The 12244-nt window shown below is 39.7% G+C and overlaps 1 non-coding gene across 1 annotated transcript; it reads left to right on the top strand.

Moving 5' to 3' along the window:
- The first annotated feature begins 10549 nt into the window (after nt 1-10549).
- Nucleotides 10550-10657, top strand: LOC112738463 (small nucleolar RNA R71). Its single transcript, XR_003169423.1, has one exon. It is a non-coding gene; the product is annotated as a small nucleolar RNA R71 (small nucleolar RNA).
- The last annotated feature ends 1587 nt before the right edge of the window (nt 10658-12244 follow it).

Genomic DNA, 12244 nt, shown 5'->3' on the forward strand with positions numbered 1-12244 from the left:
TGTTCTTGTGTTCTTGTGAGTCTTCAAAGTGTTCTTGAGTTTCCTTGTGTCTTGATCTTAAAATTTTTTAGTTTGGTGTTCCTTGGTGTTTTCCCTCCAAATTTTTCGAAAACAAGGAGCATTAGATCTAAAAATTTTAAATCTTGTACTATCTTATTGTTTTTCTCTCTCCTCACTAAATTCAAAAATATCTTTTCAAAATATCTTTTCTAACTTCCTATCTTTTCAAAATTTGTTTCAACTAACTAACCAACTTTTTGTTTGTTTCTTAACTTTTTCAAAACTACCTAACTAACTCTCTCTCTCTCAAATTTTCGAAAATATCTCCCCTCTTTTTCAAAAATTTTGTTTTTTTTTTAACTAATTATTTTTAAATTCTAAAAAAAAAAATTTCAAAATTCAAATTCTTTTTAGTTATTTTATTTTATTTAAGTATTTACTTCTTATAAAATAAAATAAATAAAAAGATAAATCAGTCCAAGTTATATCCATAGAAATCCATCATGGACATAAGTGGAAATGAACAGTCCAGGAGGACTCTGGGGTCATATTCTAACCCCTCTACTGCTTCATATGGGAGTAGCATATGCATACCCTCCATTGGAGTTAGTAGCTTTGAGTTGAATCCTCAGCTCATTATCATGGTGCAGCAAAGTTGCCAGTATTCCGGTCTTCCACAGGAAGAACCTACAGAGTTTCTGGCACAGTTTCTACAGATTGCTGACACAGTACATGATAAGGAAATAGATCAGGATGTCTACAGACTATTACTGTTTCCATTTGCTGTAAAAGATCAAGCTAAGAGGTGGTTAAATAACCAACCTAAGGCCAGCATAAGAACATGGAAACAGCTGACAGAAAAATTCCTGAATCAATATTTCCCTCCAAAAAGGATGACACAGCTAAGGCTGGACATCCAAGGCTTTAAACAAGGAGATAATGAATCTCTTTATGATGCCTGGGAGAGATACAGAGAGATGCTACGAAAATGCCCCTCTGAAATATTTTCAGAGTGGGTTCAGTTAGACATCTTCTACTATGGGCTTGCAGAAGGAGCTCAGATGTCTTTAGATTACTCAGCTGGTGGATCTATCCATATGAGAAAGACAATCGAAGAGGCTCAAGAGCTCATTGATACAGTTGCCAGGAATCATCATCTGTATCTAAGTAGCAACCCTTCCATGAATGAAGAGGTTAAAACAGTAACTGCTGAATTCAGTACTGTAAAACAAGCTGCTGAATTCAATCAGCAATTAGATTTTCTAACAAAGCAGCTAGCTGAATTCAAAGACAGGTTACAGGAGACAAGGATAGCTAATATACATATGGAAGAACAGTTTAAGCAAACAAAGCAGCAGCTATCAAAGCAAATAGCAGAAGAATGCCAAGCAGTTCAATTAAGAAGTGGGAAAACATTAAATACCCCACCTCAAGGCATCAAAAATTCAAGAAATAAGCAACCCACCAAAGATTCCCCTGAGGACAGTAAGAGCCCAGGGAAAAATAATTCTGGCACTAAAACGCCAGAAAATGGGTGGAAGGCTGGCGCTGAACGCCCAGACCATGCCCAAAACTGGCGTTCAGCGCCAGGAACAGACAGTGAGCTGGCGTCTAACGTCACTCCAACTTCTAACTCTGGTACGCAATTGCCAGTGAGGGATCAGACACACATAAGTGCTGATAACAACCCCTCTAAAAAGGCTTCTTTAACCACTAAGGTTGAGGAATATAAAGCCAAGATACCTTATCCTCAAAAACTCCGGAAAGAGGAGCAGGATAAGCAATTTGCTCGCTTTGCAGATTATCTGAGGACTCTTGAAATAAAGATTCCATTTGCAGAGGCACTTGAGCAAATACCTTCTTATGCCAAGTTCATGAAAGAGATCTTGAGTCATAAAAAGGAGTGGAGAGAAACAGAAAGAGTTCTCCTCACTGAAGAATGCAGTGCAGTCATTCTGAAAAGCTTTCCTGAAAAGCTTAAAGACCCTGGGAGCTTTCTGATACCATGCATATTAGAAGGTGATTGCACCAAGACAGCTTTATGCGATCTTGGGGCAAGCATCAACCTGATACCTGCATCCACTATCAGGAAGCTTGGCTTAACTGAAGAAGTTAAACCAACCCGGATATGTCTCCAACTTGCTGATGGTTCCACTAAATACCCATCAGGCGTGATTGAGGACATGATTGTCAGAGTTGGGCCATTCGCCTTTCCCACTGACTTTGTTGTGCTGGAAATGGAGGAGCACAAGAGTGCTACTCTCATTCTAGGAAGACCCTTCCTAGCAACTGGACGATCCCTCATTGACGTCCAGCAGGGGGAAATAACCCTGAGAGTCAACGATGACGAGTTCAAGTTGAACGCTGTCAAAGCCATGCAGCATCCAGACACATCAACAGACTGCATGAAAGTTGACCTTATTGACTCTTTGGTAGAAGAGATCAACATGGCTGAGAGTTTCGAATCAGAGTTGGAAAACATCTTTAAAGATGTTCAGCCTGATTTGGAGGATTCAGAGGACATGAAAGAGCCTCTGAACTTTCTTCTGAAAGAGGAAAAACCTCCTAAACTAGAGCTCAAGCCACTGCCACCATCCTTGAAATATGCATTTCTAGGAGAAGGTGACACTTTTCCAGTGATCATAAGCTCTGCTTTAAATTCACAGGAAGAGGAAGCACTTATTCAAGTTCTAAGGACACACAAGACAGCTCTTGGGTGGTCCATAGGTGACCTTAAGGGCATAAGCCCAACTAGATGCATGCACAAAATCCTATTGGAGGATAATGCCAAACCAGTGGTTCAACCACAGAGGCGGCTAAATCCAGCCATGAAGGAAGTGGTGCAGAAAGAGGTCACCAAATTACTAGAGGCTGGGATTATTTATCCCATTTCTGATAGCCCCTGGGTGAGCCCTGTTCAAGTCGTCCCAAAAAAGGGAGGCATGACAGTGATTCATAATGAAAAAAATGAACTGGTTCCTACAAGAACAGTTACAGGGTGGCGCATGTGTATTGACTACAGAAGGCTCAATACAGCCACCAGAAAGGATCATTTTCCTTTACCATTCATAGACCAGATGCTAGAGAGACTAGCAGGTCATGATTTTTACTGCTTTTTGGATGGCTACTCAGGCTATAACCAGATTGCAGTAGACCCCCAGGATCAAGAGAAAACAGCATTCACATGTCCATCCGGAGTGTTTGCTTATAGAAGGATGCCCTTTGGGCTATGCAATGCACCTGCAACCTTCCAGAGATGCATGCTCTCTATTTTCTCTGATATGGTGGAAAAATTTCTGGAAGTCTTCATGGATGACTTCTCAGTATATGGAGACTCATTCAGCTCCTGTCTTGATCACCTGAAACTTGTTCTGAAAAGATGCCAAGAAACCAACCTAGTTTTAAACTGGAAAAAGTGTCACTTCATGGTGACTGAAGGAATTGTTCTTGGGCATAAAATCTCAAACAAGGGAATAGAGGTGGACCAAGCAAAAATAGAGGTAATTGAAAAATTACCACCACCTGCCAATGTTAAGGCAATCAGAAGCTTTCTGGGGCATGCAGGATTCTATAGGAGGTTTATAAAGGATTTTTCAAAAATCGCAAAACCTCTAAGCAATCTGCTAGCTGCTGACACGCCATTTGTGTTTGACACAGCATGCCTGCAGGCGTTTGAAACGCTGAAAGCTAAGCTGGTCACAGCACCAGTCATTTCTGCACCAGACTGGACATTGCCATTTGGGTTAATGTGTGATGCCAGTGATCATGCCATTGGTGCAGTACTGGGACAGAGGCATGACAAGCTTCTGCATGTCATTTATTATGCCAGTCGCGTTTTAAATGATGCCCAGAAGAATTACACAACCACAGAAAAGGAATTACTTGCAGTGGTTTACGCCATTGACAAGTTCAGATCCTACTTAGTAGGATCAAAGGTGATTGTGTACACTGACCATGCTGCTCTTAAGTATCTACTCACAAAGCAGGATTCAAAACCCAGGCTCATCAGATGGGTATTGCTTCTGCAAGAGTTTGATATAGAAATAAGAGACAGAAAAGGGACAGAGAACCAAGTGGCTGATCATCTGTCCCGGATAGAGCCAGTGGAAGGGATGTCCCTCCCCTTCCTTGAGATCTCTGAGACGTTCCCTGATGAGCATCTATTTGCCATTCAGGAAGCACCATGGTTTGCCGATATTGCAAACTATAAAGCTGCAAGGTTCATACCCAAGGAGTACAATAGAATACAAAAAAAGAAACTAATTACTGATGCAAAGTACTACTTGTGGGATGAGCCCTATCTCTTTAAGAGATGTGCAGACGGAATTATCCGTAGGTGTGTCCCCAGAGAGGAAGCACAGAGAATCCTATGGCATTGCCATGGATCTCAATATGGAGGCCATTTCGGAGGTGAGCGAACAGCCACCAAGGTCCTCCAATGTGGCTTCTATTGGCCCACACTCTATAAAGATTCCCGAGAGTTTGTACGTAATTGTGACAGTTGCCAAAGAGCTGGTAATCTGCCTCATGGTTACGCCATGCCTCAACAAGGAATCTTGGAAATAGAGTTGTTTGATGTATGGGGAATTGACTTCATGGGACCTTTCCCACCATCATACTCAAACACTTATATTCTGGTGGCAGTTGACTATGTATCAAAATGGGTTGAGGCTATCGCCACACCCTCCAATGATACTAAAACAGTGCTGAAATTCCTCCAGAAACATATCTTTAGCAGGTTTGGTGTCCCTAGAGTGTTAATCAGCGATGGGGGCACTCACTTCTGCAATAAACAGCTTTACTCTGCCATGGTTCGGTATGGAATTCGCCACAAAGTGGCCACTCCATATCATCCACAAACCAACGGGCAAGCTGAAGTCTCTAACAGAGAATTAAAGAGAATCCTGGAACGGACAGTAAATACCCGTAGAAAGGATTGGGCAAGGAGCTTGGATGATGCTCTGTGGGCTTACAGAACAGCATTCAAGACCCCTATAGGGACCTCTCCATACCAACTCGTGTATGGTAAGGCATGCCACTTGCCCGTGGAACTGGAACACAAGGCCTATTGGGCAACCAGATTCCTAAACTTAGATGCCAAATTAGCAGGAGAAAAACGATTGCTCCAGCTAAATGAGCTAGAGGAATTCAGATTCACAGCTTTCGAAAATGCCAAGCTTTATAAAGAAAAATAAAAAAAATGGCATGACAGAAAGCTGTCATCTAGAATCTTTGAACCAGGACAGAAGGTCCTGTTGTTTAACTCTAGACTCAGGCTATTCCCCGGGAAACTGAAATCCCGGTGGAGGGGACCATACGTGATTACAAGTGTGTCACCATATGGTTATGTGGAGCTTCAAGATATTGATTCTGATAAGAAGTTCATTGTCAATGGACAGAGAATCAAGCATTATCTTGAAGGCAACACTGAGCAAGAATGCTCAAGGCTGAAGCTAGATTAAAGCTCAGCAAGGTCCAGCTAAAGACAATAAAGAAGCGCTTGCTGGGAGGCAACCCAGCCATGGGGCAACAATCCTCCATGCATTTTGCCCTATTTCTATCTTTATATTTTATATATAGTTCATTGACAACAAGGTAAATAATCATTTACAGAAGACCTCGGCACACAAAACAGAGTAAAAGAGCTCAATGGCAAGAAAACGCCAGTAAAGGGGCATTTTGGGCGTTCAGCGCCCAAAATGGGCATCCACTGGGCGCTGAACGCCAGTAATGGCAGCATTTGGGCGTTCAGCACCAGGAATGGCCACCCACTGGGCGTTGAACGCCAGTAATGGCAGCAACTGGGCGCTGAACGCCCAGGAGATCAGCATTTGGGCACTGAACGCCCAAAACAGGCAGTGTTTGGGCGTTCAAACGCCAGGAGGACAGGGAGGAGCCATTTCCAGTGATTCCACACGAATTTCCAATTTAATTTTAAAATTTGAATGCTTCAATGCATGATTTTTACATGAATATATCAAGAACCCTGATTTCTAAAATCCTTAATTTTTAAAAAAAAATCCAATTTTCCAAATTCAATCCAACTCTTTTCAAAATCTTTTCTGAAAAATCTATCTTTTTCAAAATCTATCTTTTTCACTCAAAAATCTTTTCAACTAATCCATATCTTTTTCAATATCTTTTTCATATTATCTTTTTCAAAATCCAGAATTATCTTTTTCAAAAAAAAAAAAAACTATCCTATCTTTTCAAAATTAAACTATATCTTCTATCTTATCTTTTTCAACTCAATCTTTTTATCTTATCTCCTCCAATTTTTCGAAAATCCACCCCTCCCCCCCTTTAAATTGGGTTCGGCCTCCCCCCCTCCTTCATCAACAAGTGCTACTCAATCTCCTTCTATCCCTCTCCTTTCTCTTCTTTTGCTTGAGGACAAGCAAACCTCTAAGTTTGGTGTGTTTTTCCGAAATCACTAAGATCATGGCTCCCAAAGGGAAACAATACACTCCTAGAGACAAGAAAGAGAGCGTTCCAAAACCACTTTGGAATCAAGGGAAGTTCTTATCTAAAGAACATTCAGACCATTATCTTAAAGTAATGGGTCTGAGATCAGTGATCCCGGAAGTTAGATTCGATCTGAAAGAAGATGAATATCCGGAGATCCAGGAGCAAATTCGAATCAGGAACTGGGAAGTCCTAGCTAATCCTGAAATGAAAGTAGGAAGGAACATGGTCTAGGAGTTCTATGCTAATATGTGGCAGACTGACAAGCAAAGACTATCTGGAACAGCCTGCTACGAATTTCGAACCATGGTCAGGGGAAAGATTGTTCATACCACCCCTGACAAGATCAGAGAGATACTAAAGCTACCTCAGCTAAAGGATGATCCAGACTCCTTCAACAGGAGGATGATGCGAGCAGACATTGGCCTGAATAAAATTGGGGAGGACATCTGTATTCCTGGAGCCAGGTGGACCACCAACACAAAGGGCGTCCCAAATCAACTCAAGAGGGAGGATCTCAAACCAGTTGCCAGAGGATGGCTGGACTTCATTGGGCGTTCTCTGTTGCCCACCAGCAACCGTTCTGAAGTCACAGTTAAAAGAGCAGTAATGATTCATTGCATCATGATGGGAAAGGAAGTGGAGGTTCATCAGCTGATTTCAACAGAGCTCTATAAGATTGCTAACAAAAATTCAAGAGAGGCCAGGTTGGCTTATCCAAGCGTGATTTCTCTGCTCTGCAAGGACGCTGGAGTCAAGATGGGAATAACTGAATATATCCTAATTGAAAGGCCAATCACCAAAGCATCAATGGAGAGACAACAAGCACAGGAGGATCCTATAAAGAAAAGAGCACAGGAATTCCTTCCAGAGATTCCTCAAGCAGAATATTGGGAACATCTTGAGACGTCTGTCACCAAGATACAGGAAGCTATGGAGCAAATAATAAAACAACAGAAGGAACACAGTCAAATGCTAACCCATATGCTTAAAGAACAAGAGGAGCAAGGACGTGACTTAAGGGAACTGAAGCGCCAAAAATCTTCTGTGATACCAAGCCTCCCAAGGATCAGAGGAACCCCCATACCCCCAGATAAAGGTTGTTAATTTCCAATTTCTGCCTTAACTCTGTGACAGTGTCCTTATAAAAAGTTTACCTTAGACGTCATATAGTAGTAATTAGTATCTATTTTGATTTTATCTCCAATTAAGCTATAGTTTATTTTTCTCATCATCAGCAAACGTGAATAAAGTAGTAGATCTTTTGAATAAGAAGCAATAAAATTTTGAGTTTTAATAAGAGAAATTCTAATTAGTTAAATGTGGTGGCAATGCTTTCTGTCTTCTGAATGAATGCTTGAACAGTGCATATATCTTTTGAATTTGTTGTTTAAGACTGTTAAATATGTTGGCTCTTGAAAGAATGATGAACATGAGACATGTTATTGAGAATCTGAAAAATCATAAAAATGATTCTTGAAGCAAGAAAAAGCAGCAAAGAACAAAGCTTGCAGAAAAAAAAAAAAAGAGAAAGAAAAAAAAAAGAGAAAGCAAGCAAAAAGCCAAAGCCCTTAAAACCAAAAGGCAAGGGTAATAAAAAGGATCCCAAGGCTTTGAGCATCAGTGGATAGGAGGGCCAAAAAGGAATAAAATCCTGGCCTAAGCGGCTAAATCAAGCTGTCCCTAACCATGTGCTTGTGGCGTGAAGGTGTCAAGTGAAAACTTGAGACTGAGCGGTTAAAGTCAAGGTCCAAAGCAAAAAGAAGAGTGTGCTTAAGAACTCTGGACACCTCTAATTGGGGACTTTAGCAAAGCTGAGTCACAATCTAAAAGGTTCACCCAATTATGTGTCTGTGGCATTTATGTATCCGGTAGTAATACTGGAAAACAAAGTGCTTAGGGCCACGGCCAAGACTCATAAAGAAGCTGTGTTCAAGAATCATCACACTGAACTAAGAGAATCAATAACACTATCTGAATTCTGAGTTCCTATAGATGCCAATCACTCTGAGCTTCAATGGATAAAGTGAGATGCCAAAACTGTTCAGAAGCAAAAAGCTACTAGTCCCGCTCATCTAATTAGAATCTGAGCTTCATTCAAAAACTCTGAGATATTATTGCTTCTCAACCTATTAGTCTTCTATTTTATTTGTCTAGTTGCTTGAGGACAAGCAACAGTTTAAGTTTGGTGTTATGATGAGCGGATATTTTATACGCTTTTTGGGGATAATTTCATATAGTTTTGAGTATGTTTTAGTTAGTTTTTAGTCTATTTCTAGTAGTTTTTAGGAAAAATTCATATTTCTGGACTTTACTATGAGTTGTGTGTTTTTCTGTAATTTCAGGTATTTTTCTGGCTGAAATTGAAGGAGCTGAGCAAAAATCTGATTTAGGCTGAAAAAGGACTGCTGATGCTGTTGGATTCTGACCTCCCTGCACTCAAAGTGGATTTTCTGGAGCTACAGAACTCGAAATGGCGTGCTTCCAATTGCGTTGGAAAGTAGACATCCAGGGATTTCCAGAAATATATAATAGTCCATACTTTGCACAAGAATAGACGACGTAAATTGGCGTTCAACGCCAGTCCTCTGCCCAATTCTGGCGTCCAGCGCCAGAAAAGGATAAAAAACTGGAGTTGAACGCCCAAACTGGCACAAAAACTGGCGTTCAACTCCACAAATGGCCTCTGCACGTGGATTGCTTAAAGTCTCAGCCCCAGCACACACCAAGTGGGCCCCAGCACACCAAGTGGGCCCCAGAAGTGGATCTCTGCATCATCCATCATAGTCCACTCATATTTTGTAACCCTAGGCTACTAGTTTAGTATTTAAACAACTTTTAGAGACTTATTTTGTATCTCATGACATTTCAGATCTAAACTTTGTATTCTCTGACGGCATGAGTCTCTAAACCCCATTGTTGGGGGTGAGGAGCTCTGCTGTGTCTCAATGAATTAATGCAAGTATTTCTGTTTTCCATTCAAACACGCTTGTTCCTATCTAAGATGTTCATTCACGCTTAACTGTGATGAAGGTGATGATCTGTGACATTCATCACCTTCCTCAAACCATGAACGTGTGCCTGACAACCACCTCCATTCTATATCCGATTGAATGAGTATCTCTTAGATTCTTTAATCAGAATCTCCGTGGTATAAGCTAGAACTGATGGCAGCATTCATGAGAATCCGAAAAGTCTAAACCTTGTCTGTGGTATTCCGAGTAGGATTCAAGGATTGAATGACTGTGACGAGCTTCAAACTCCTGAAGGCTGGGCGTTAGTGACAGATGCAAAAGGATAGTAAATCCTATTCCAACCGGATCGAGAACCAACCGGTGATTAGCCGTGCTGTGACAGAGCGCGCGAGCGTAGTTTTCACCGGAAGGATGGAAGGTAGCCATTGACAACGGTGATCCACCAACACACAGCTTGCCATAGGAGGACGTGTGTGCGTGAATCAGAAGACAGAGGAAAGCAGAGATTCAGAAGACAAAGCATCTCCAAAACTCCAACATATTCTCCATTACTACACAACAAGTAACTTTTAATTTATGCTCTACTGGTTATTCACAATTCAACTGATAAACATAATTGATTTCCTGACTAAGATTTACAAGATAACCATAGATTGCTTCAAACCAACAATCTCTGTGGGATTCGACCCTTACTCACGTAAGGTATTACTTGGACGACCCAGTGCACTTGCTGGTCAGTGGCACGCGTTGTGAAAAGTGTGATTCGTGATTTGTGCTACCAAAGCCTCTTGGGTACTGTTGGATGTAGCTTGCATTCCATTCAGACTCTGAGAGATCATATTGACTTGCTGAGTCAATATTTTATTCTGAGCCAATATGGCATTCAGAGTATCAACCTCAAGAACTCCCTTCTTCATAGGCGCCCCATTATTCACAGGATTCCTTTCAGAAGTGTACATGAACTGGTTATTAGCAACCATGTCAATGAGTTCTTGAGTTTCTGCAGGCGTTTTCTTTAGGTGAATGGATCCACCTGCAGAAGTGTCCAGTGACATCTTGGATAGCTCAGATAAACCATCATAGAATATATCCAGGATGGTCCATTCTGAAAGCATGTCAGAAGGACACTTTTTGGTCAACTGTTTGTATCTTTCCCAAGCTTCATAGAGGGATTCACCTTCTTTCTGTCTGAAAGTTTGAACATCAGCTCTAAGCTTGCTCAGCTTTTGAGGAGGAAAGTACTTGGCTAAGAAAGCCGTGACCAGCTTATCCCAAGAGTTCAGGCTATCTTTGGGTTGAGAATCCAACCATAATCTAGCTCTGTCTCTTACAGCAAAAGGGAAAAGCATGAGCCTGTAGACTTCAGGATCTACTCCATTAGTCTTAACAGTATCACATATCTGCAAGAATTCAGTTAAGAACTGAAAAGGATCTTCAGATGGAAGTCCATGAAACTTGCAGTTCTGCTGCATCAGAGAAACTAATTGAGGTTTCAGCTCAAAGTTGTTTGCTCCAATGGCAGGAATGGAGATGCTTCTTCCATGTAAATTGGAATTAGGTGCAGTAAAGTCACCAAGCATCTTCCTTACATTATTATTATTTTCGGCTGTCATCTCCTCTTCCTGTTCGAAAATTTCTGAAAGGTTATCTCTGGATTGTTGTAATTTAGCTTCTCTTAATTTTCTCTTCAGAGTCCTTTCAGGTTCTGGATCTGCTTCCACAAGAATGTTCTTATCCTTGCTCCTGCTCATATGACAAAGAAGAAGGCACAGAAAAATAATAATAATAATAGAGATCCTTTATACCACAGTATAGGGATCTCTGTGTGAGTAGAAGAAGAGGGGGAGACAAGGAATGTAATATAATGGAAGAAACACAACTGTGAGGATGGTAGAGATGTGAGATGTTAGGATATGAATGAATAAATAGAGTAAGATGGGGGAGGGAAAATTTTCGAAAATTATTTTTGAAAAAGAGTTAGTGATTTTTGAAAATAGTTTTTGAAAAAGGGTAGTAATTTTTTGAAAAATTTTAAAATCAAAAATAAAAATAATTAGTTAATAAAAAAAATAAATTTTTGAAAAAGAGGGAAGATATTTTCAAAAATGAGAGAGAGAGAGTTAGTTAGGTAGTTTTGAAAAAGTTAAGAAACAAACAAAAAGTTAGTTAGTTAGTTGAAACAAATTTTGAAAAGATAAGAAGTTAGGAGGTTAGAAAAGATATTTTTGAAAAGATATGATTGAAATTAGTTTTGAAAAAGATTTGATTTTTAAAATCACAATTAATGACTTGATTCACAAGAAATCACAAGATATGATTCTAGAACTTAAAGTTTGAATCTTTCTTAATAAGCAAGTAACAAACTTGAAATTTTTGAATCAAAACATTAATTGTTATTGTTATTTTCGAAAATTTGATATAAAAATAAGAAAAAGATTTTTGAAAAATATTTTTGGAATTTTCGAAAATAACTAAGAATTTTGAAAAAGATTTGATTTTTGAAAAAGATTTTGAAAAAGATAAGATTTTCAAATTGAAAATTTGATTTGACTCATAAGAAACAACTTGATTTTTAAAAATTTTTGAAAAAAAGTCAAATCTAATTTTCGAATTTATGAGAGAGAAAGAGGGAAAGATATTTTATTTTTTTTTTATTTTTGAATTTTTATGATGAGAGAGAAAAACACTAAAAAGATGCAATGCATGAAATTTTTAGATCAAAACAATGAATGCATGCAAGAATGCTATGAATGTCAAGATGAACACCAAGAACACTATGAATGTCAAGATGAACACCAAGAACA

The sequence above is a fragment of the Arachis hypogaea genome, chromosome 13 (assembly GCF_003086295.3).
Source record: "Arachis hypogaea cultivar Tifrunner chromosome 13, arahy.Tifrunner.gnm2.J5K5, whole genome shotgun sequence".
In the NCBI taxonomy this organism is placed as follows: domain Eukaryota; kingdom Viridiplantae; phylum Streptophyta; class Magnoliopsida; order Fabales; family Fabaceae; genus Arachis; species Arachis hypogaea.